Here is a 26,307-nt window from a genome sequence, read left to right on the forward strand (position 1 = left end):
CCAATGGGCATTGACAAACAAAGATGAGATCATGAAAATAGAATGATTTACAACTTAAGATTTTAAAAAATATACGGAACACACAGTCTACAGACAAGGGACAAAATTACTAGTTAAAATCCCCTCTCAATATACAAACTACTGCACCACAGACTGGTCTAAATAGAAAGCAAAAACCTGCCTCTGAAACTGAAACTAAAAAATAGTGGGAGAAGTCTTCACTCTCAACAGAGCTCAAAATAGCAATAAAAAATGATAGGCTTTAAAAGTACAGAGATATCTACTTCTGTGAAAGCTGAACATACAGTAAAATGATGCTGTGATCTGCATAAATAGGAGGCATAAACTCATTTACATCTAGCATCTCATTTTCTTTTTAAAAAATGTGATGGATCTGTCATGCATTTCAGTGCAACAGTGCACAGACGACACTCAAGACTGTGATAGGAACCTTTCACAGCTGAAGTTCTCCAGACTTAAGCTTGGAAATGTCAGGAGACATTGCTGAGCTGGAACCAGCTTGACAGATCCATATGGCTTACTCAACCCTGAGGCTACTACATGTACAGTGGGAAATGAAATGGACCAGTGCCCAAGATCAAGCTGGCATGGCGCAGCTTTTGTCCTCAGAACAGGATGGGTGTCTGTCAGGAGTGTGCCCTGGCTTGTGCTGTTCCTTACCCTGCTAGGGAGGCATTACCTGGGGAAGTGCTGGCTGGCATGAGCCAAACCTGGGCAAGGGCATGTGCTGTGGTAGGGATGGTTGTTGCCATTGCTCAGGTGTGCGGCGTGTTCCCAACCAGTTACAAGTACAGAGGGACCCTTAGCTTCTACTCGGTTTTTTGTCTCTAGAGAATAGGTTACAGTCTAAGGTAAATCCAAAATAAAACTGCTGAAGCCCACAGAATCACATCTGTTTAAAAACTGGGTAAAGGAGGTGCAGCTGATCTCTTGGGGGATCAACTCTGGATCATGCCTGAGCTGCGCTTGGCATTGGATGGCGGGTGAGTAGAGTAGGATGTTACTTTGTGTTCTGGGTCAGGGAAGTGAAGTTTCTGTACGAGCTAAGGGACACACACTCTCTTCTACCCCGTTGCTGTCTGCCTGTGGTCTAAGTGAGCATTTTGAAAGTCACTGCATAGAAACAATCTGATATCACTGCTTTTCCTGAGTTTGATAATCACCGTACCCATCTTTCAAATATATCATCTCAGGTTTGACCTCTCTAAGCCTGACCTATCCGTTTAAATTCTCTTTCTTCACCTGCAAAGTCTTGCACCAAGATATGCCTCTGTGTTGACCCTCTTTTTTATGCATTCATTCTGCCCTCAATAACCAGGCACACTGTTTCCATCTCCTAATCATACTTTTTTCATAACCCATCCATCCACAAAATAGGCCCCAGTCTCAGTGGACTTGTTGCTCACTGTCCTGGCTTCAGCTGGGACAGAGTTAATTTTCTTCTTGGTAGCTGGTGCAGTGCTGTGGTTTGGATTTGGTGTGAGAAGAGTGTTGACAGCACACGGATGGTTTTAGTTGTTGCCTGGGAATGTTCATACTAAGTCAAGAACTTTTCAGTTTCTCCAGCCCTGCCAGCAAGTGGGCTGGAGGGGCACGGGGAATAGGGAGGGGACACAGCCAGGACAGGTGACCCAAACTAGCCAAAGGGGTATGCCATACCATGGGACGTCATGCCAAGTATATAAGCTGGGGGAAAAAAAAGGAAGGGGGGGGACGTTTGGAATTATGGTATTTGTCTTCCCAAGTAACTGTTATGCATGATACAGCCCTGCTTCCCTGGGGATGGCCAAACACCTGCCTGCTGGTGGGAAGTGGTGAATTGATTCCTTGTTCTGCTTTGCTTGTGTGTGTGGCTTTTGCTTTACCTATTGAACTGTCTTTACCTCAAGCCACAAGTTTTCGCACTTTTACTCTCCCAGTTCTCTCCCCTATCCCACTGTGGGGGAAGCGAGCGAGCTGCTGCGTGGGGCTTGGTCACCAGCCAGGGTTAAACCACAACACTCACATACTTTAAAAGGCTCACATCAGTAAGACTTATAAGCAATGAACTGTCTTCTCCACTGCAATACAAGAGTAAGATTGAACTGCAACCGATATTGAACTTCTTAGTTAATTGGATTTTAATTTCTTTATTATTGGCCTGCTTTGGACCTCCCACCGTTTTTTTACTATGTGTGCTTTTCTTTCAGCCTGTAAGCTCCCTATGGTAGCTGTTGTTCTTTTAGTTCTGTCTTGTATAGCACCTGGCATATTAACTCTGACAACAGATGAAATAAAACACAAACCTTGAAATGTCTGGATTAAACAGCAGGTGCAACTTCATTTGGTCATATAATTGCACAACATAAAATGTGTCCAGAGTATGAGTACCGCATCACTCCATGATCTGAGAAAACCAAATCACCCCTTCTAGAATAGAGATACTTAGAGACTGAGGAGAGAGGTACCTCCTGTACCTCAAAGTCCACTAGCCTGCTGTCCAATTAAAGTATTCCTTGCAGATGGCCTTTGACCCTGGCCAAAGATACCTCCAGTCTGCTCAGGGTATGTGTCACTGAGGACTCTCATTAGGCTGATCCTGACCTAAAGGAAATGACCAAATGCATGCACGCCTGGGTGCTGTTACAGCCCCCTCGCTCCTCCCGGGAGACTGCTAATTGGCTTGGCTTGGATCTTCTCCAAGTGGCTAAAACCACTTGTGGCAAGCCTATTCCTTTTCTAACACAGTCCACAAGAGGTTACATCCAATCAATGTTACAACATCTACATAGTAAATTAGGCATGGCAAAGTCTCATCCTCTGGCCGGGATGCCAACTGGCATGGTCTAGCCGTATCCTCAAGAACTGGCTGGCCTCACCCGAACTGTTACTGGGAATGGTCCCTTGTCTGTGCTAACTCCCTAGTCAAGCCTGGGAATATTTGGGACAGTGAAAACTAAGACAGGAATCTCTCTAACCAACATAATAAATAATCAAATTCCTATTTGTTGGGCCTTTTTCCTGGTATTTAAATTTACTACTACAGATGTAGCCCAGGTGGCAGTATTGTCAAATACAATATTCTTGAGCATTGTTTTGATAGCATGCTGATAAACAACAAATGCACAGAAACACAGCAGGGCTGGGAAAATTCTGATTGAAGTAAAAATTAAAAATGATAGTAGGAGATTTAAGGTTGTTGAAGTTTCCTTTGCAAGAGGCCTGTGTGAAAAGTATTAACAGTAAAAGGAAATCACTGTTTAATTAAGTTGCTTTTGCTCTTCTTGCATTAACTCTCTTTTTTTTGTTCTCATTTTTTCTCACACACACATATAAAAGGTTTCCTGATAGATCTGGCAAAGGTCTGTTCATCCCAGTATGCTGGATCCAGCACTGGTCCAAAGTGGATGCTGCTGTAAACAGGGGAAATACACAGATTGCCTAGAATACCTTTCCAGCTTCCCACAATCGGCACTTAAGGGACTTCCCGAGATGGAATTTTAATCTAGACCAGGGGTCCTCAAACTTTTTAACCAGGGGGCCGGCGCGCGGATGAAGTGGCAGGCAGTCATCTGCGGCTGCTTGGTTTCCCCCCCAACCCCCGGCGGGGGGGTGTCTGTAAATACCGGGGGCTGGATTGCGGACCCTGGGGGGCCATATCCAGCCCACGGGCCGTAGTTTGAGAACTCCTGATCTAGACCATTGTTTTTAATAGCCACCAATGGATCCATCCTCTATGGATTGATCTAATCTTCTCTGAGCCCATTTATACTGATAGCCTCTACCATATCCTGTGCCAATGCACTTTATAATTTAATTATGCTTCATTTGAAAAAGAATTTCCCTTTTGTTTGTTTATCAGGTTGCCGGATAATTTAATCATGTGCCACTAGTTCTTTGGTTGTGAAAAAAAATGGATCATCGATCCCTATTCACTGTGTCTGTATTATTCATAATTGTGCAGACATCTACCATATCCCTTCCTCAGTCCTCTTTTTCCCAAATGAAGGAATCTGTTTAGTATTTTACTATGGCAAAGCTGTTCTAAATCTTTCATCATCCTTCTCACTCTCCTCCGTACATTTTTGTTACTCTGCTATGCCATTTTCAGACATTTTCATTCAAATGGCTTTATGGTACATGTTTTTCCAGTGGCACAATGCGGTTCTCTGCATTTTTTCCCTATTTTTAAAAAAATGTTTTTATCTGCCCATTTCATAACTTAGAGGATTTGTTATTCATATTAAGTTGTGCCCAAGAGACAGAATTTGTTTGGCTTTCCAAACACAAACACATTTCTCATATAAATTACACTAATAAATATTGAAGAATCCCAGCATTTTACATAGCTCAGGTTACTACCAAGACTGCTAAAACAAAACTATCACTCTCCCCATCCCCCGAAGAGCAGGACTAAGGAATTCGTGATCTCTTGCTTTCATCCAGCCTGTCCACTTTTATATAGCACAGTTCCAGTTAGCAGGACTGTGAAACCAGGCTTCAGCTACCGGGCAGAGTACCCACGTACACAGCCTATTAAACCAAGGAGAGGAAGCTGGCTGCACCCCTCAGGTTCTATCTTGGAAAAAGCATAAAATGAAATATATTGAAGGGGATCACAGAAGCTGTCAGGGGTCATCTTGGTTTTGGCATCACCAACTCCCACCTCCTTTTTGGCAGCCGAAAATCATCTAGAAAACACGGGCTGTCATAGCAATATTGTGGTGATTACCCTGAAAGGGTTTGGTTCCCCACAGCAGCTGTTTCTGAGCCAGCCAGGGTCATTTTGCTCTTTGGAAGCCTTTCTGAGCTGCCTTATCCCTTTGACCCCAGAGATCCGCAAGTTCCACTTCCTTGCCCCTCTGCAAGCCATAAATGCAAAAAAGTGTTCAATAATGCTGTGGAGTGTTAAAGAAGATTCACTTTTCAGTCATTCTAGAATTTAAATGACTAATACAGTTAAATAACTCTATCTCTTCTTATCAAAATTAACAAATGACTGCAAGGAAAAAGAGCGAGCCAGTGATAACACATTGTGTTCAGACATGGCTCCATGTGATCATGCACTTCAAACAGCCTAGCAAATTCCTAAAAGCCCTTTCCTCAATTTTTCACAGCTGAATAGCTGTGTCAAGCTCCTGAAGGAGCCATTTACCTTTTATTGCTTTTCAGGATCTGTAAGAGGAATCCCAGATCCTCTGTATTAAAATGTGGGAATAATAAAGAATGTATTAGCTAATTACTGTGAATAATGACCCTCATTCTGTGAGCCCAAGACTTCTGGATACCCCAGAAAAATCTTTAGCTCTTCCCTGCTACAGCTTTTCAGAATTTATCCTTTTCCTTCCTCCCAGATAAAATGCAACAACTGCCTTTGTATGCATTCATCTTCCAGCTGCTGTGACAGCTCATGGAAGGACTTGCAGCTGCCTCCACAGTGGACATCTGAGGAGGTCCAAGAAGTCTATCTTGGGCCTTGGCAGTGAGTAAATAGAAAATGCAGGTCAGGAACACAGAATGATTTTGCACAGCTCCAAAGGCTTAACTGTAGTGTCAGAGAAGTAAAATACTGTGTAAGTCTATTATAATACCTGAAGAAATTATAGGAAAACATACTTCAAAGAGACCAAAGTGAAGAGGAATATCAGAACAATGTGTAGGGCAAAGTCCAGTAGTGAAAGAGAAGTATACAAGTCAGAAAACTTGGCTTACGCCTCTCCTAGAAATGCACAAAAAATGTCCCTGGATTTCCCTGCTTTGTGAAAAGAAAACACAGGTTCTTTGTCTTACTGGATGGGTGTAGATATTTCACGTTCTTCCTTCTATCTTCTGCATACGCACGGAAAATGGAACAGACATTCAGCAAAAATAAAGTGTAGATTAAATTAGCCTTTTCAATATATTTCAAATGCACACATATATTTACTTTACTGTTTGGTAAAAACCATGGCCAGATCTACAACAATTATTACTAGTGGGTCATGACATTCTGTTTTTACAGTTTTGTTTTACGATAGAGCAAAAGGTCTGAGCACTGTCCCCATCTTTCAAATGTTCAATAAATAAGATCTTTTAACAGTAGAGAACAACAGCATTTGTTACCCTGATCTACCATGGTAGAAGACATTTAGCAGGAAAAACCTTTGACCCTGCTGGGATGTGAGGGCAAAGTCAGCAGTTCTGCTGAAAACTGAAATTAGCTATTAGTAGCTGCAGCCATGAAAACCCTCAATAAGGCCTTTTGACATTAGATGATGAAGATCTATATTACCAGAGATGGGATGCATATGGGTTTTTCCGTATGTGAAAGGTTGTAAGGAAAGCACAGAGAGGGTTCAAACATGTTAATTCCTACACAAGCCAATTTTGGTGAGGATTTCTTAAACGCTGGGGTGGTATGATTGACAGCTGATGGGTTTTTTTATTTCATAAATGTAATTGCATAAAATATAATACATAACCTCCTTTTGGCAATTTAAGCAGATACTGAATGCCACTACCTTTTAAATGAGCCATTTTCCCCTTTCAAAAATAGCAATAACCATAACAAAATTTCTTCCTAGAAAGAATCACAGGTCTGGAGCAGCTGTAGCAGGCAAAGACTGATGGACCAGGATGCCTCATCTAGTTGTTGTATGTTTTCATCATCCTGTGGATACTACTGAAGTTATGCTCAGCAGCTCAGATCCATCCCCCAAACTTAATGAATTTTCCAGTGACTGGTCATTAGTTCCTATAGCCACCCCCCACCCCCCCCACCTCCCCCACCCCCGATGCACTTGTAATGCAAGTCTTGCTTTCTCATTTGCTTCCTTTCATCCTTCTCATCTTTAACTGGTTCCCTTGTCCCATATCCCTCTTTTTTCCATCTCTTTCAGAGACTTTGTCTTTTTTTTTTCCTTTCAATTCTCCCCCAGCAGTCCTCCCTCTCTTTTCTTCCTCGTCCTTCTCCAAACTCAGCCATAATACTACTGAGGCACAAGTAATATGTCACACGTTAAAGCTCACCTGAAGATTTTGTGTATGCATGTGTACTCCCAACTATATGCTCTACTGAGTTATTTATACCACAAGGTCTTTAATGAAGGACTGCAAATAATTAGAAACAGCAACAAAACTGTTTTCCCCTACCATAGCAATTTTCAACCATAAATTTAAAAATCCCAACTTAGAATTAACTTAAAATTAATGAAATTGTTAAGCAAGAGTCTAAAATGAAATAAACTTCTATATTTTCAAAATAATTCCATAGAGTTTTGACTTCTTACACAAATTAAGAGATCTGAAGTAACACATGTTCAAGCTGGAAAAAGGAAACTTCTACAAATGTCACAATGGGGTGCTTGAAAAATTGAAAATATTTTTTGTTCCCTAGCATTTTTATTTAAAGAAGGAATTTGTTTGGAACTGACCCATAAACAGTTTCAGCTTCAGGAAGGTTTGCTTTACAAAGAAAATGCTTCTGCCATCTACCTCACCCCAGAGAGCTTTCTCACTAATGCATTTGTTTAGCACTCTGCACAGTGGGTGCAACCCTCTCTGGTTGCTCTAGAAACCACGTAATAAATAGCACATATTTCTGTGATTGCTTAGGATACACAGACACATTGACGTGTTACATTTTAAAACCAATTACACCGGGGCTGAGGTGGATCTTTCTGTTTGTCAGTTGTGACATTTGACTACAACCTGTGCAGCTGCTGGGTTATTAGGACTTTCCCTATGACACAAACAGAAATGAAGGTGAGGGAGAATCAATTCTGTCTGTGCCCAGCAAAACTGTGTATTGCAAAATGGGCAGAATCAATATTTAGGATGTTGCAAACAGGTGTGCAGATGCTTGGCCAGTTCCTAATCCTGAAATTCACTGGATTACATCTCACCAAAATAAATGAATTTTTCATTTCATTCTCCAAGCATAGGTTTTTCACTGAAGCACCTCAGAGCCTGGCCACCCTTGTCTTTCACTGTTAGTTGAGAGGAGCAGGCAGGTCTGGATTGATCACTGTCCAGCCCACCTCTCCAGGGACTGAGGAGTGCTGGGTGGCTGGGCTCTTCACTTTTCCTCAGTTGAGGGTGTAAAGCAAAATGACATGAAGCCAGATTGCCGTGATTAGTTAAAAAGGAATTGAGAAACTAAACACAAATACTTGCTCTCAGCAAAGATGCTATTTGTTCAGGTCACCTCACTATCTGCACTGATGTTTGTAGCTGCTACACTAGGGGGTGGACAACCTAATTCCTTCCACATTTAGGTGCTGCTAATACTGCTTGAGCTACACATGTGAAATAGTTTCCTTGTTCACTAGAATAATTTCTTATTGGGGTCTGTATGTGGGCAAATACCCATGCAGAGCCAAAACCAATGACATTATGCACATGGGCTCTTTCTACTCTTATATCCACATACGCTAAAGGTACTTTGGATGGAAGTCAGCCTGACCTATTCTTGTCCTGGCAAAAATGCAGTCAGGGATACAGAATCACAGAATGGCTGGAGTTGGAAGGCACCTCTGGAGATCTAGTTCAACCCCCTGCTAAAGCAGGGTCACCCAGAGCAGGTTGCACAGGATTGTGCCCAGGCAGGTTTTGAATGTCCCCAGAGAAGAAGACTCCACAGCCTCTCTGGGCAGCCTGTGCCAGGGCTCTGCCACCCTCAAAGGAAAGAAGTTCTTCCTCATATTCAATAGGAACTTCTTCTGTTGCAGTTTGTGCCCATTGCCCCTTGTCCTGTTGCTGGGCACCACTGAAAAGAGTCTGCTCCTATCCTCCTGAGACATGCCATTAAAATATTTGTAGGCATTGGTAAGATCCCCTCTCAGTCTTCCCCAGGCTAAACAGGCCCAGCTCTCTCAGCCTTCCCTCACAAGGGAGATGCTCCAGTCCCCTCACCACCTTGGTAGCCCTCCGCTGGGCCCTCTCCAGTAGTTCCCAGTCTCTCTAGAACTGGGGAGCCCAGCACTGGACACAGCACCCCAGATGCGGCCTCACCAGAGCAGAGCAGAGGGGCAGGATCACCTCCCTCCACCTGCTGGCCATGATCCTCCTGATGCACCCCAGGGTCCCACTGGCCTTGGCCACCAGGGCACACTGCTGGCCCATGGGCACCTTGCTGCCCACCAGAGCTCCCAGGCCCTTCCCCGCAGAGCTGCCTCCCAGCAGGCCAGCCCCAGCCTGTACTGGTGCGGGGGGTTATTCCTGCCCAGGGGCAGGACCCTACACTTGCCTTTGCTGAACTCCATGAGGTCCCTCTCCGCCCAGCTCCCCAGCCTGCCCAGGTCTCGCTGAATGGCAGCGCAGCCTGCTGGGGTCTCAGCCACTCCTCCCAGTGCTGTGTCACCAGCAAACGTGCTGAGGGGACACTCCGTCCCTTCATCCAGGGCACTGGTGAATCAGTTGAACAGGACTGGACCCCGTACTGACCCCTGGGAACCCCGCGAGCTACAGGCCTCCAGCCAGACTCTGCATCACCGATCACAACCCCCTGAGCTCTGCCACTCAGCCGGTTCTCAGCCCACCCCACTGCCCACCCATCTCACCCACACTGCCTGAGCTTAAATATAAGCATGTTACTGGAGAGGCTTGTTATATATCCAGCTTGACCTTTGGAGGAACTCTCTGCAAGTGACAGCAACAAGGAAAAGGCAAAGTAGTCACACAGCTGACAAATTCAACAACAACAAAAAAGTGTTTAATAACATCTTAGATACCTGATCAAATTTTGATGGGTTAATGTGCTTAAGCATATCTGCCTTGCTGGTGTAACTATCCATCAGCCTGCAAGGTAAATTGAATCAGTTAAGCTATAGCCTGGTGGTAAAAGTACCTGGAATTAGCTCATTTTTGCTAATAGTATGACAGTGCAAACAAGTTCAGTTACCAAGGTTCGGGAGACACATGATCACTTGCCAAGCTACACCAACCCAGTAGTGTGGCAGGGTCCTCACTTTGATCTGGTAATCACAGAGAGAAAATATACAGGGAACTAACATGTCTTTGAATACATTACATTTGGGCAGTGTTGTTACCTTGAAGACAGTGTCTTTCCATTACATTCCATTTTTTGTAGAGTCTTACTTTAACAACTGTTTAGGGCATCCATAGACATTTTCTCTGGGACATTACATATAGTCATGCAGTATTTCAGCCATGGCTACATTTTCAGGGGAAGGAGAAGAAAGGCTTGTACAATTCTTCAAGCTCACATTACAAATGGAAAACAAATAATTACTGTTGGGCCCATTTTGCTTCTTCATATCTTTGTTTATTCAAGACCATAAATAGGGCCAATAGAAAGGTCAGAACACTGCAAATGGAATATTGAGATTTTTGTTTCTGATGCACTGCTCAAATCAAGCCCAGGCTGGTAGTGACAGACTCATTGGCTGAAAATGAGTTAGTGAATTCTGTCAATTCCCACAGGCGAGGTGTCCATCACTACAAAACTTTCACCTCTCCTTTCATGTCTCAGAATGAAAGGGCAAGTGGAATAAAACAACCTGTCAGCTTCTTATGCCATCAGAGGCAAGTCATATCAGCAAGACAGTACTGGCAATCTTGTCTCCATGTTCCCATTATTCACCCATGCAATTGGATATGGTTCCTAGGCTGTCATTCAGATATCTCTTAAGGACATTTGTGAGTGTTTCAGAAAGCAAAGCTGGTTTTGCTCTATAGAAATCCATGAGTAAGGCCTCTGCATTCTTAGATCTTTGGTCCCAGCAATGGGATTTAAAATGAGTTTAAATCACTGCTTAATTTCTGCTCTTTCAGGACAATGGCAGTGATTAGTAGTAATGTTTGACTTCCAGTTCCATTTTTTTTATGCAGCTGTAATGCTGTCGGCATTTGACTGCTGCTTTAATGATTAGTAATGGCTGTATTTTGAAAGTAATACAACTTTTTGTATTCATTCTCTGGACTCTGAGCAAAAAGCTAAACTGAGTTGAATTATGCAGTCGGTTCATACAAGACCTTCAGCTGGTTAAAGTTTGAGTCAGACCAAAGGAAAATGGCAAAGGCATGGAAACAATATGTATTTACACATGACAGGAAGAACATGAATGTGTAAAAGTGGCAGCTAAAACCAAGTACAGTACAAAGACGTCACCCTGATAACCAGCACATATCCATGACTTTCTAGCCATCAGTTTCTAGCATTGAAGCATTTAATGTTCTTAAAGCTGACTGCTGCACCTTCAGTTCTTACATGTGGAATCATCTCCCACAGAGCATCAGTGCTTCCACCACCTATGGGGGCTCCAATGGCTTTGCTCTGTGCTGTACACACAACTGCAATTTCTTATTCAAACCATAACGTCTCAGTGAGCCTTATTATATGTATCTCATCCTTTTGGATTTCCTGAGGAATTTTATCCATCAGTGATGGATAAATAAAGATGGGGTTTTTCTGTTGTTGCTGGGTTTGTTGTTGTTTTTCTCCCCACCCCCCCCCCCCCACTCCCATTCTGAGAAAATATCAACTCATTGAGACCGGATTTTTTGAGACCTATTTTTTTTTGCAGGAATGTATCAATTTTGATGATACCTCCTCTCCCAGCCAAAGAAAGAAGGAAATCTGCCTTAGTTGAGCTTGGTAATTTTGACATGGATACAGCCTCAGAGAAGCAGCTGTCAGCTGTTACTTTATCTGGGTCAGGTTTGGGGCTACAAAGCAAGTCCCTCACACTCTGATCAAGCACTTAAAATTTGTTGATGTTCTGGCCTTGATCTTTCCTAGTTTCTTCTGTTGGACCTATTAAAATTAATTTAAATAAGTAAATATTCATTAATACAGAGGGAGACTGATTCAGCATGCCAAAAGTCAAGTAAAGTCAAGTAGAATAGAAAAAGCAGAAGAATGTGTCTGGGTTTCTCATATTTCCACCATCACCCATACCCCTCCTCAGTCTTTCTTTAAAAAAAAAAAGAAAAAAGGAAAAAGCAAAGTTTCAGTTTCTGCTGGATCTGGCTGCGATGGAGCTAGCTTTCTTCATGCCAGCCCATACAGAGGAGAAAGAGGATGGGGATGGGGGTGGGTGGGTGGGTGGAACTGTGGTTACGGCATTTGTCTTCCTAAGTAATCATTATGGATGCTGAGTCCCTGATTTCCAGGGAGTGGCTGAACATCTGCCTACTTACGGGAAGCAGTGAATGAATTCCTCTGTTTTCTTTCTTTGCACACGTAGCTCTTGCTTTCTCTATTAAACTGTCATTACCCTGTCCACAAGTCTTCTCACCTTCCTTCTGTTTTCTCCCTGTCCTGTGGGAGAGGGGAGTGAGCAAGCAGCTTGTGGGTGTTTGACTGCTGGCTGGGGTCAACCCACCGCACAGTTTTGTTTAGTTCTGAAAACTTGGGATCCTGACAAGTCCTGAGATAGTGAAAAACTGCTCTGTTCAGATCAGTACGAAGCAAATGTTCAATGCTCCAAAGAAGACCAGTAACTGTGTGAATATCCTCCATACTTACTTTGAAATTACCATCATTTGCACCATCCAAATGAAAAATTACAAGGATATTATTTTACTGCTCATTCCATAAAAAGGCGGGGGGGGGGGGGGGGGGGAAGGGGGAAAAGGAACCTCATTAAAATGGAACTTCATTTAAAGCTTTTAGATTTATGGATAAAAGGGAAAAAAGGGAAATTTTCACTGACTAAAACTTGCCAGCTTTTAAAGTAATGGAACAGAACATATTTTGGTGGAATGCTTTCACTGGTACAAAAAGACACTAAATGCTACACTCGAACCCACTTTCCCCCTTCCCAGCTTTACTGCTTCATCTAGGTAGTGAAGGCAGGGCCTCCTATGCTGTCAAGCTCACTTCTGTAGTTTTCAATCTCTCACGTGTTGATTAACTGCTTAGGTCCCTCTTCAGCCCTCTGTTCACAGACACTTGCTCGACATCATATGCCTTTCTATTAAGAATGATTACAGCGTGTATAATTTTAAATCTGATTAACAATCAAGAGTTGCTAAGCAGTAACCACTCATGCTTTAGCCACCAAGAACATACACAGGGTCCTGGTAAAACCCTCACTGAAGCCTGAACAGCAGCAGCTTTGTTGCCATCAGCACTGGAGCTAACTACATCAACTACTCTGCAGAACAAATTAATGGAAATCACGCATGATGGCAGTGTAAATATATCCATGGATAATATTGTCCAGAACAGCATGACAGGGCTTGCTTTGCCATTTGCCAAGTTATGCTGCTGGTGTTCTGGACGCACAGAACCAGCCCTGGGTAGACCCAGGAGCCTCTGAAACTTCCCCAGCTGTTTTCCTTTGTCTGGTTTCTCACTTGGCAACATCTCTCTTCTTCTCAAAACTCCAATTAAGAGTTATAGATAACGAGCAAAACTCCATTAAAAGAACACCCAAACACAGAACTAACATGATATCTGTAAATCACTGCAGTCTTTGTGTTGTAGTAATTTCTCCTGTTATTTGCTCATATGGGGATTATGGATTGTTAATACTAGTCTTCTAACTTTGCAGCATCTCTATATGCATGTGTTGATCAGCTCATGGTTTCTTGATGCTACAAATGCTAGATTCAATATATACGTAATGAAAGAATTAATCAATACTAGATTTATTCTACTAGTTACTCCTAGTAGTATGATAGTATGAGTGTTTCTAATATTTAGAAGAATTATTAGTATTGAAAAGAGTTCATGAAGAAAGTGCACAATCTGAGACAGCAAGACCCTTGAATGAAAGTTAGGACTGCCTGATGTAGCCTGGAAATGGTACAGCCATAGAATTTTTCATCCTGGTCTTTTTAAAATGACAAATAACTTCAAGGATGAGCAACAACATTAGAAAAGTTAATAAAAGCAACAAAGAAACAAATATTTGGGTGCTGTAAGTAGGAAGACACAGATTCTCTTGCATTTATAATTACTTGATTGATTTAACTGGCAAGTAAATAACGTGACAATATACACATAAGACTTCTGAAAATGAACTCACTAACTTACCCTTAATAGTAAATAAATGGACATGTAAATGGAGTGGCAGTGTAGGACAGCACTATCAATATGTATTGAATTCAAAAGGCATAATTAATCAGCATATATATTTATTTCCATTTACAGGAATCTGATTCCCCTGGATATGCATTTAAGACTAAACAGAATGTGAAAGTATGAATAAAAGTAGTTTCAGTGTTTCAGTCTGTAGTTTATGAAAAGTGCTGTAGATTTTAAATTTTGCTGTTTGTATTAGGTAGTGTGTCATAAACTCTCTGAAAGAGTCACTCAGAATCTTTCACAAGTAGCCACTGATGCTTCCTTTGGTTGTTTCTACTCTTGTCTTTCTTCTATCCATTTGACCATGATTAGAAAGAATATGATACATCTATAGAAAGGAAAACATCAGGCTGAAAAATAAAACTTCCTTACGTCATGATTCATTGGATTATCAGACAAATTTTACAGGTATAGTGGTAGAGACCTACTACTTGCTTGCCAAGTGCAAACTGGAAAAATCTTTAGCCAGCATACTATGCAGGAGCATTATGTTTATAACAGATAAGTAGAATCCCTCTTGTCTGAAATGTTTAAGACACCCTACTGTGAGAATATATATGTGACACTCTTACTGTCTCCCTGATCCTAAGAGCCTTTCCTACAACTACCAAAAACTTTTCCTTAGCTTTTCCCACAAACAGCCCAAACATTTCTAGCCAAGAACAAATTTCTCCTATTGTTGATAATTCGCATTAAGATATTAACATATTTTGCTCAATCTTCTCTATTTTCCATAGCCATGAACTAAAAAAAAGGGGTGTAACCTCTCAGAAAATAATTGGAAGGATCTTTCATCCTCCTGATTACATATCTGGCATACTTTCATTGCTGGAATTTCACTGCATATACCACTTCACTGACTTCCTTCTTAGATTTTTTTTTTTTAATCATGTATCATTTTCCTTATGGCTCCAGATTCCTCGTGGTGGTTCCTTTATGAAGTTAACTTTCTTTTCAATGTGTGCCCACAACTCACCTCTACGTGAAATAATAGGCCCTATAATAGCCTTGTAAGTCTCAAGCTTGGCTTTTCTCAGTATTTCAAGGCTACCAATTATCTGCTGAGAAAATGAACAGGCATTCTTTCTTTGGACTTGTGCTGTGCCTTAATTAATTTCCTCATTAAACTGTAAGTAATTAACATACCCTGGCATTTAAACTGCATTTTTTTAGATCAGAGATTATTTATCTAAACATGTTCAAGATTTTCTCATCAGCTATCAACACTGCGTAGGTCCTCTCCATTAATCTTACATCTATTTCATCATTCTGAGTCTCCTATCACACAATGTATCAATATACCCCCAAATTCAATACTTTTAATACAACAGTTGCTTATACCACTGGTGAGAAAAAATATTAATAACAGCAAAATTACATGGAATATTATTTTGTTTGGATTTGCTGAAATTGGTGAAAGGCCAACATTTATTTGAAAATATCTAAAAAGTATAGCATGTGAGGTAAAAGGCAGTGTGTGAGCAGATATAAAAGAAATAGTTGACACCAATCAAGTACTTGTATAAAGCCATACCTTCATGGCAAAACTGAAAAGAAATCTTGCTAACACCAATGCTGCTCAGAAAAAGGACCAGCATTTTCTGGTTCCTGTTCACTGGAGTCAAGATGTTTTATGAAGATGTTTTGATCCCAACAAGGCTTCACCAGAACTCAGCAGGAGAAACAAATTCATTTTTCCCTGGATCCCTCCCTCTGTTCGTTTGGAGTGTGGCTGCAGCCTGGAGACCCAGCCAGGCAGCATTTACAGCTCTGAGACAAGCTCACCATAGGAACTACCCAATCTGCTGGAATTCTTCTGGCTGAAAAAATTGAAAATTTTGGGGGTTTTATGTTGAGTTAGAATGAAATAGAATTTCAATATCCTCATGAAGTGAATTTTAACCCCTAGGTCTTTTTACAGCTTTTACTTGTCTAAAAATTGTATTGTGTTGGGAAAAAAAGGGAAAAAGAAGCCCCTTCTGGGAAAATAGAAAAGAAAAAAAAACAACAAAAGGAAGCAGAGCTTTTCTGAAGGGAAACAGAGTTAAATATTTCTAGAAAAAGAAGGTGAATAATGTCAAATACAAGTGAGGATGCCTTTTAAAAGGTACTGGTGTAAGTCTAAGAACCAGAGAAGCTTTAAACAATTCTTCAGATATTAATCAACAGAATCTGATGACTGATAACTCAGTGCTTAAGTGAGACATAACGTCCCTGAACCACAGAAAATTGTACTGGTGTCAATCTCCTTCCCCAAAGTCAAGAACTAAATGCAAATGGACAGTCAGGTATCTAGGACATGAAAGAAGTATGTGTAACTGAATCTAGTCTGACCTAAGGAACAGAGGGTCTTATTTTCCATTCTACTTGCATTTTGCTTGTCTGGACAACCGCATAAAGACTAGGTATTACCCTTGCCCCTTAATTATTAAAAGTCTAACTGAAGACAACTGAAAATACTTCCCAACTCAATAATCAGTTAAAAATCTGAAGGTAAAAAGTTATAAAAAGCTTATAGAAAAGTGCGGGGTGTGTGTGGTATTCCCCATTATTTTATGTTTTGGGTATCTTTTAGTATCAATATTTGACATGGTATACAAAATGACACTTCTGGCCAAAATGATCCTGATATTTTTTCAGATGTCAGTGACTTCTACTTGCTGAATTAATGTGAATTTTGGTGGCACTGTGCACATTACAAAGTTGCAGTAAGTGGTTCTACCACCAGCGCTTTTTTTTTTTTTTTGCCTTTTTTTTTTTTTCTGCTTTTAATCATTAGCAATAAAATAGAATTTAGTTTACTACATGGCCGGAGTCCTGAGACTTCTGTCTTCGGATATACCAACTGTTCTTTTGTCTAAGCAAAGCCAGCTTTGTGAGAAAACCAAACCAAACCAAAGCCCAGAAGACAGCTTTTCAAAACTTTAGAATTTGATTAAATTGTTTTCCAAGTTACTAAGTCAATGCAAAAATATACTACGGAGAAAATATTCTGGATCAGAAATGACTCACCAGAAAAATAACAGTTCTTTTCTATTGCTGCTTTTTTAGATCTCAGAGTGTTTTTCAGAGTATCCCTTAATCTGAGTCACTACTTATTTGGGGCCCATTTCTGCTATATCAAAATATTTACATCCAACTTTCCATCACCGTGCACCAAAATTAAAACCCAAATGAGATGAAATGTGGTCAATTAAAAAACTTTTTCTATTCATCTCTTTTTTTCATTTCTTCATTTTAGTGCTCTCTTTTTTCTATTGTTGTAGTACTCCTGTTGGTAACTCCTCTTCATGATTCTTACAGGCTGCAATACACTAAAAAAACTGGAACTTGTTTTTGCTTTTTGAACATCAATCTGTTTGCAGCACATACCTTCTCTCTTCTTGCTCTGGGTCTTCTATTTGGAGAGAAATATATTTGTAACAGGGAGCTGATCTGCATTTTTAGAGTATTGAATGCAGAAGGGACAAGATGCCAGACTCGGGGTGTTACCTCTCTACAAATAACAACAACAAGGACAAGGCAAACTACAAAGCCTTGAAGGCAAAATAATAATAATAAAAAGTTAATCATGCTCTGTGAACTATAGAAATATGCAAAGGGAAACCTCAAAGGAGAACACTGCTTTAGTTACTAGAAGAGAATCACAGGATAAAAGACCTCTTCCTTCATTGTGAGGGATTCCTTCACTCCTAAAAACAAATGTGAGTTTGATGAAAATGACCAAAACGCAAGGAAAGGATGCACAGGAGTCAAACACAGCATTGACTGGAAGTCTGAATTTATTAAAAAAATATGAATGCTTAATTTATGTATGGCTGAGCAACCATAAAGCTACAATATTTTTTTTTTCCAGGTTTTACCCAGACTATAGGCTGCAGTTAGAGCACCTGGAAGTTGTAGAAAAGTTGTTAACTTTATCAGGTAGGAATGAGTGGAATATTCACAGATTTTTTAAAAGATCACCTGCTCACAATGAATCAAGAGAGTGGAAAAAGCTATGTAACAATTCCCTTTGCAAAACCTTTATTTTCACAGAACTGCTTTTGAGCATGTCAAAAAAGCACACCTACGAGTGTGGAAGAATTAATAAAAGGAAAAACACTAAGCAGAAATTGTGAAGCATTGCTCTGGTAGGTGAATGTCAGTGGTGACAAGGGGTCAAACAGGAATAGGACAGAGTTTGCTGAAATAAATGAAAAGCCTGTATGGCAAGGTTAAGAACAAAGTAATATTTTTACATCAGCTATTCTCTGAAGATATGTGCTGTCCTTTCTGCTGCTAGACCATAATGGAAAAATTGACCTTTCAGCATCCTTTTCCCTAAATTTCTTGTGATAAATATTTCAGTTTAATACACAAAACTCAGTTCAATATCCTATTCTCAATTTTCAAGAGACAGGTTAATACCACTGTCCATGCTTTCCAGTGCATGTCAAGGCTCTCATGCCCTGGTCTTTCAAAACGACATGAATTAAAATTCACAATTCCAGTTAACTTTCTGAAAAAAAGAAAGAAAGAAGAAAAAAGGAATGGTGAATTGGCAGCATCTGGGCAAACGAGGGAAGGCTGTGAATCAGGAACTCGTTGGTCCTAATTACTTGTTTTGCTGCTGGTTTGATTTGAAACCTTGGGCAAGTGAGAGCCTTTCCGCCTCAGCTACTCAATCTCTGTAATGTGGAATGCAGCTGTACTCTTCAAAGACAGCTTGTGAGTTTCTATTCCTGAGTTTATTCAGGCCTTCCTGGCCAAAGTGGCTGTGAGGGACCCACTGAAAGCAGCACTAAGATGGAGTGGAGTGGGCAACGCTCATGGTTCTGTAGAACCTGTTCTTGTACCACTGCTCACCACCTGCACTGCAAACAGGGCAGCAGCTGCTCCCACAGACTAAGACAGCTCATGCCCTCACACCTCCCCTGATATTCTGCCTGCCCCGCTCCAGCTTGCAGGCTTATAAATCTTATTGAAAATAAAAAAATTATTGAAAAAAATGGTTATAAAATATAATACAAAGCAACAATTAATTATGAACGGTTTTCATTTTTGTGCCCTTGATCCTAAAACACACATCTTAGCATACTACGACAGTTTATTCAAAACTAGTAGGGACAGAAACTTAAATCCTGTTAAATTATTTCGGATACAGGATTTATTTCATCCATATGATGCTATTTATACATCAGGATATCTAGATGGATAACTTCAAGCACACAGGAAAAGATGCTCCTAGTAATAAACACATTGCAATGCAAAAACTAGATGCACCACACAAACACCAAAATCTCTCGGTAGCTGCAACGCCTGGAGAAAAAGAAGTCATGCACAAAACAAACAAAAGAATGAAATAAGTGGAACAATCTGCTTTTGATTTAAATTGAAGTAATTTTAAGAGAAGGTGGTAACACAAATATTAAAAAACCCTGTTGCTATTCTCCTAAGCTGTATTTTGCTACAAAAGCTAGTTGTTTTCTTTTCACTAGGCTATCTGCATAGGATCATTTGAGCTTAATTTTTTCTTTTATCTGCTGTCATAATTTCAGTTTGCACTGAAGTCAATGATGAGAGAGATTTTTAGCACACTTAAAGCTAACTATTATTTGTACAGCAAAAACAATGGGAAGAAATCTGACTTGAGAATGTATTAAAATACATGGGAGAAAGTACAAAAATACATGGGTTACCTCTAAAAGTCAGTAGGCATGGCATTATAGAATGACAATCTCACGTTTCTCTGTCCTGTGAGATAGATCTTTTTTTGGGGCGAGGGAGTTGGAAAATAGGCAAACATAAATTTATCGAGTTAGCTTCAATATCAATGTAAGAATCACTCACATTTAGACTAAATTTAATACAATTATTATATATGCTTTTGTTAGTCCTACACTATGGTACCATCCTGCTCAAGGCAGTATCTAAATTCTGTTTCCATGGCACCATTTACCTTCCCACGCCACTTGTTCTAGTGCCTTAGTAGAAAATCCTGAGAAATACTGCACCATTGTACCAATACTAAGTTATCGTCAAAAGCTGTAGAAGGTGAAAACAAAACAACATGAACCTCATTTCTTGATTTCTTGGATCAGTGCTCGTTTGTGGGGTCTTTTTTTTTTTTTTCATCTGTAACCGAATTGCTACATTTTATTCACAGCACTATAACATTCTTCCAGTCCAGCTGTATCATGCTGCATGCAATGGAAAAACCTGCAAGTTATATAGATGAGAAGTACTATCTACAAGCTATAAGTATACTAATAAACAATGCCCAGGAACATTCCCAGACTCTGGTCTGTAGTCAGATATATGGATAAAATGTTAGACTGGTCTGTGACATGTTTTTTGCCTGTGCCACTCAGGGAAAAAAAATAAAATAAAATAAATAATCCTACAGTTTTTCCAGCAGTGGTGTGGGATCAGAATCTTGCAGAGAGATTAGTAGATGTCTGCCATTCCCAATGGACACTTGGCATGCAAGCATCCACGCACAAAGACAAGTTTTGGAGGTTGACAGATTCACTAAGGTAGGTCAGACCATGCTAGATGGTTTCACTGCCCAGCACACCATTGCTGGGCATATTTAGTTTACTTCCATAGATGCAGCTACAATATCCACCCCATCCTGGAGTACTATGGGTAGCAAATGGTTGTTACAGCCATCTGACCATGTTTTATAAAGGCATAAAACTTCCAAACATCTGGCTAAAATTTGTTATTATTTCGTAAGGTATTATGGGTGAAACTGAATTCCTTACTAACTACATACTTAATGAAGTGTCTGCATGTGTGCTAGGCAGATGAGCTGCCATATACTCAAGGATTTATTCAATACAGTCAATGGAGTCTGTACTGTGAGCTGAGGCTCCACCGATGAGACCTTCATTGATTATAATGGGAATTTAGGTACATAGTTTTCATGTAGACATCTATAGTTTACATTTTTTAATCCTGAACTGAGTTCTGCCCAACATGTTTATGCTTGCCACCGTTACCTAAAGTCATTCTAAATATACAGACATTGGAAAACCACAGTAATTCTCTTGATTTCAAAACTGTAAGTGAGGCTAAAGAACTGAACGATAAATCAAGAAAAAAGTTTTCTTTTATACACAAAATCTCATTCCTTCTCTGCTCTAGCATCTTGGCTAACTTTAAGGCCAGGCAGCTTGGGACGGATAGCTCAGCTGAGGGGTGTCTCTCATTTAAAACTGGGACTGGAGTATATTCCAGCTCCTACCTATGTACAGAAACAAGAACATGGGGAAAGAAGGTCCCTCTAGCATGCAGATGGGTGAAACATTCACAACAGAGAGCTGTGAAGTAGCTGAAATATTGGGTGGATACTCTCTGTGGGTCTCACTTTTCTCTCGCTTTTGGTGAGGATGTAAACTGTTGTTTTTCTTTTTCATTCCTTTCATTTCAAATTCCTTCCTGGTCAATAGGAAGGTAACTTGAGTAACACAGAATGCATTCATTGACAGTAGCCAAGAAGAACTTGGAGTTCTTCCCTTTCCTCTTCTCTGTTTCCTCTGTTCTCCTCTCCATCCTATGCATATCTTCCCTAGACTTTCCATTTGGGAATATTTATTTCTGTTGCATAATTTTATTTAATACATGATAACTGCGTAATGTTTTCTGTAAATGACCCTAAAATGGAGAAACTGTAGATTGGTTGACTGTTTTAAGTCTTACGGTTAGGAACTGCTCCTGCTGGAGATACCAAAGACCAAGTTATTCATAATATACAAATGCTAGTTTTTAAAAATAACTAAATGTAATGATTTTCATAATATTTTTTTTCATTCAATGTGGGTAAGATAGCTATTTGTTACTATTAAACTGTTAAAATTATCTTAGCCAGTATTTCTTTGATGATTATCACCTGAAGCATTTAAAAGATTTATAGACAAGAAGCATGTGTTTCATCAGTAAAACCAGCTGACTTCATATTTTTAACAAAGGCCATACTTACATTGACTGATTTTCATTTCCTCTGAATTGCAAGTTAATTTATTGCTCAAATGATTTTGTAATTCCTAGAATGATATTACTGCAAGTGCCTGACTGCAACTAGGCAAATAGTGGCATCCTGACCTATTTATAACACTTTTCAAATATATTTTAATATGTGATCTTTATAGGCTATGTAGTAATAAAGAAAAAGACAAAAATAATAAAATATTCCCAGTGCACACTCTTCCAGTTAGTCTACCAGTAAATGGTCTAGAAGGTTAGCATATTCATAAATACATAGATTTTATGCAATTTAGTGACAGGAATGCATGATTATCACATTGACAGTTTCCCTCATAATTTATTTGCCTTCAGCAATTTATACTTTCTGTAATGAGAATCCTGCCCATTTTATTATGTTTGGCACAAAGCATTTATATAATACTCAAAGCTTAGAGAACAACATAAGAAATACTCTGCCATTAATGGTGTGACTTTTTCTCACTACGCTTGAGAACTCAGCTGTGCTACAGTTGTTAGCAAACTATTGCTAAAGAAATCAAGCAGCTCTCCCTCTTCCCTCCTAATCTTCATTTATTAGATTTTTTTTTTTAAAAAAAAAAGTTTTGGTATGTGAAAAACATTATTAAGATGGAGATAAAGGCAATCTGTACTAAATTACATACTGTTCCAAAATGCATCCTCTGAATCTTTCTTTTGGTTTTCCTTCTTGACGTTTCTTCTCTAATAGAAAAAAAGACTGAAAGCTGTGGAGATGAAAAGGGTCTCAGAAACTTGCTGTGTGATAGTCTCCTTTTCTACTGGCATTAATTACTACCTGCTTCATCTCTGTGCACTCTCATGAAGTTCACATTTGCTCATAATTGACAATGTTCTGAAGAGAAGTACGTTCACATCCTTGTTCTGGTACTAGTTCTGATGTGAGATACCAGAATTTAAACAATCATTTTGTCAAAGACTTCCTATTTCAAACTTAGAGAACTCACTTTCAGGGCTAGATTTACAAGGCAATCTAGATTCTCAAATCTGGTCTGACTACATTCATATATAACATAAATGCTGCCTGTCTATCTAAGTTGGATCTATCCATCTTTCTACCTAAGAAAGAATCCAATGATTTAGATGTCAGATTTCCACTATGTTACTATCTCTAATGTTCCCTCAGAACCAAACATTTTGCACTAATTTTATTCATCTCGAACATACTGTACTAGGTAATGAGTAGGAAGCACCTAAACCCCCTCAGGAGACACAAGGTAGGCATTTTTTCACTCATTTAATCTACTCCCTCAAACTGTATTTCCCACGCTCTGCACTCATTTCCTATCTTAATATGTAAGTGCACTAAATGTTACCCAACAATTATCGTTCGGTGAACCAAGAAATAAATAATGATTATAATAATCTCTCTTTCTAATATGTACCTCTCTCTTCATCAGTACATCTCAGATTTCTGGATGGAACAGTCATTATTCACAATTTATAAACTGGGGAAACTGTAAAGCTGGTTTTTCTCCCAGAAGTCATGCCATATGCTACTTTAATAACCAGGCCTCCTGAATCCCTGGTTAATACACTACTCAGATAAGCTATGAACACAAAAGAACTGTTAAAGACAGAAGCAACGATCCAGTTTCTCTTCATAGACTAATAAACAGTCTCTAGTTATTCCTCTGTTTCAACAGACAGATCACACAAAAGGATTTACTCTTGCTGTTTTATGCCAAGTGGAAACCTGAGATTTAGGATGCTTGCTATTGAGATGAAAAAGCAGCAGAGGGAAACTCAGTTAAGTTAATTTAGTATCCCAAATCTCTTTCACATCCCACCTAAGACACACAGTATTTAGGCTTTTATAAGAAAACCAGATGAGACAGTTGGGCTCAAGAGATGCCTGTGTCATACATTTCCACCCCAACAGGTTCGTTCATTCAGTGTCTGAATAGTTACTTATAAGCAGGCACGTGTTTGTTTGTCCATCCTGCATAGCTTATGTTTGTAAGATATGAAAAGCAATTAGCATGGGCATGAGTCTGAGCTAATAAGCCCATTGTGAGGGAGAGCGTATTAGCTTAGGGCCAGCATGCTGTTAGCTACGTTCAAATAGCTTTCATTTTCCCTGGAGCAGGACAGGGCCATCTTGTGTCTTTTAGACCCAGAACCAACAACTGGTTCCCTCAGCTTCACCCATTTTGATTATATTGCAGTCAGCAACAGCTCCTCCAAGCCAGTGTTTCCAAATGTTTTTCTGCAGCTGCAAAACACTGAGCGCAGGGTACAAATAAACAGGTGTATTGAGTAAGCCACATAAAGCTGTAGTCTACAATGGCTGCTCTGCAACCAGTACTTACAAAACTAGTTTAAAGGTGGCTCAGGATGTGTACGTGATTTGCTGAGATGTTAGAACAGTATAGACATACTAAGTAAGTCTCATTCCGAACATTTATTATCTGGATACAGCATCCAAATGACTACTTCAATATGTCACTTCGAACTTTGATAAGGTGATTAGTCTTGGCTGACTACTTCAAAGAGTAACTATCCTTTGAAGTGGTTTTGAGCTTTTGCTCACATCTCTGTAAAACACCCATTACAGCCATTTGCAGGAACCATATGAGGATAACACATATAAACTACATCTTGAAGGCTCAAATCCACCTTTGGACATAAAAATACAGCTCTTGCTGAAGTCAATGAGCTGCATATGGTCTTCACACTGATCAAAGGAAAAGTTTCCACGCCTTGAGCCTGCTATTGCACACATCTCTAAAGCTCCACCCTGATTATATGTTATCTATTTTCTGCTCCCCCGCAAATTATGTCAGAAAATTTCAAGAATCATGCTATAGCACAGAGCTGTCATAGCCAGCCTGTAAAATATATAGCCTACATAAGCCTGAAATAGCACAGCTTTCTAAATTGTCTCTATTAAGAATGACGTATGTACCTGATTACATGTATGAAAGTACCCTACAACTATGACCTGAAACTATGAAGATACTTGTTTGAATAACCTTCAGTGATAATGGGAAGATATGAATGTACTGCCTTCAGCTATTTCCTCTGCTTTTCCAAGCAGGCTGCCACTTTACCTGAGTCTGCAGGAGTCCCCAAAAGGGAGAAAAGACCTTGACTGACTCTAAGTGCAACAGAACATCTGGCAGAGAGCATCTCCCATACAAGGCATGTTAGGAGAGCAAAGCTCTTCAGTGTTTGCCAAAAGGAGAATTTGCAGCTGTGATGATGTTCCTCTAAACTGAAAAAAAGAAAAATTCCAAAACAGCTGCTTGACAATGGCATTAGTAAAGTGATGTTTCTGACTACACTTCTCGTGACAATTTTTTTTTCCCTTTTTCTCCCATTCTCCCAATCATACATGCACATACGTATGCTTCCTTAATAAATTCAGTTTTGGAAATCCACCACATTTTACACATTCAGTAGGAAAAAAGATGACCTAAAATTGTTTCTGAACAATTAATCAGGAAGTCTAGCTAGCCAGTCTCTTCTTCTTCATAAGCAATATTTTTAAAATGAGGCTTGGGTCTTAATTTAAATCTTCATTGGAGCAAAATCAAGGCATTTCAAAATTTTTAATGAGGAAGATGAGATGTAAAGACTGCTATTAAAGAATGGCCAAAAGGCAAATGGTCAGATGTTCTGCCTGGTGCTTATATGCTGCTTGCTTTGATGCAGGGACTTGACTCTACATCTCTCAATGACAGCTGAGTAGCCTAACCACCAGGCTAATGTTATTTCCTATCCAGTTGGAGCTGTTCCATCTTGTTTAAATAATTAAGTATCTGGTGACCCATGAAGAGTGTGTTTCTCTAATCCAGTGATTAGGGCATTCGCCTGGCAAATTGACCCATTGATCTGATAAGAAAGTATTCTGCAAAGATATTTATAGTCAATTCATCCTTAACAAAAAAGGAGAAAGTTGGGTTTTTTTCCCTTACTCACTGTATTAGTTTTCCCAATAGCCATCTACCTCCTGATCCAGCACCGGTTGCTGGCTGCCACAGTGCTGGTACATTAGCATTTCTCTATGTAGCACATTTGCAAAGCGTAACAAAATGTTTGCCTAATATAAAATGGGTTTAACATTTTATATATAACATAAAATGGATTTGAAGCAATTACGTCTGAAAATCTTGTTATAATTGGGTTTGTATATGGGCTAAGGAGGAGTGCATATATATACAGTTGCAAAGTACACAGTTTATACAATTTGTACACTTACAAAGTCTGTATAGAGATTTCCATCTCTTACATTGTACCAAGTACCAAAAAACTAATCTTGA

The sequence above is a fragment of the Falco cherrug genome, chromosome 6 (genome assembly GCF_023634085.1).
Source record: "Falco cherrug isolate bFalChe1 chromosome 6, bFalChe1.pri, whole genome shotgun sequence".
Lineage (NCBI taxonomy): Eukaryota > Metazoa > Chordata > Aves > Falconiformes > Falconidae > Falco > Falco cherrug.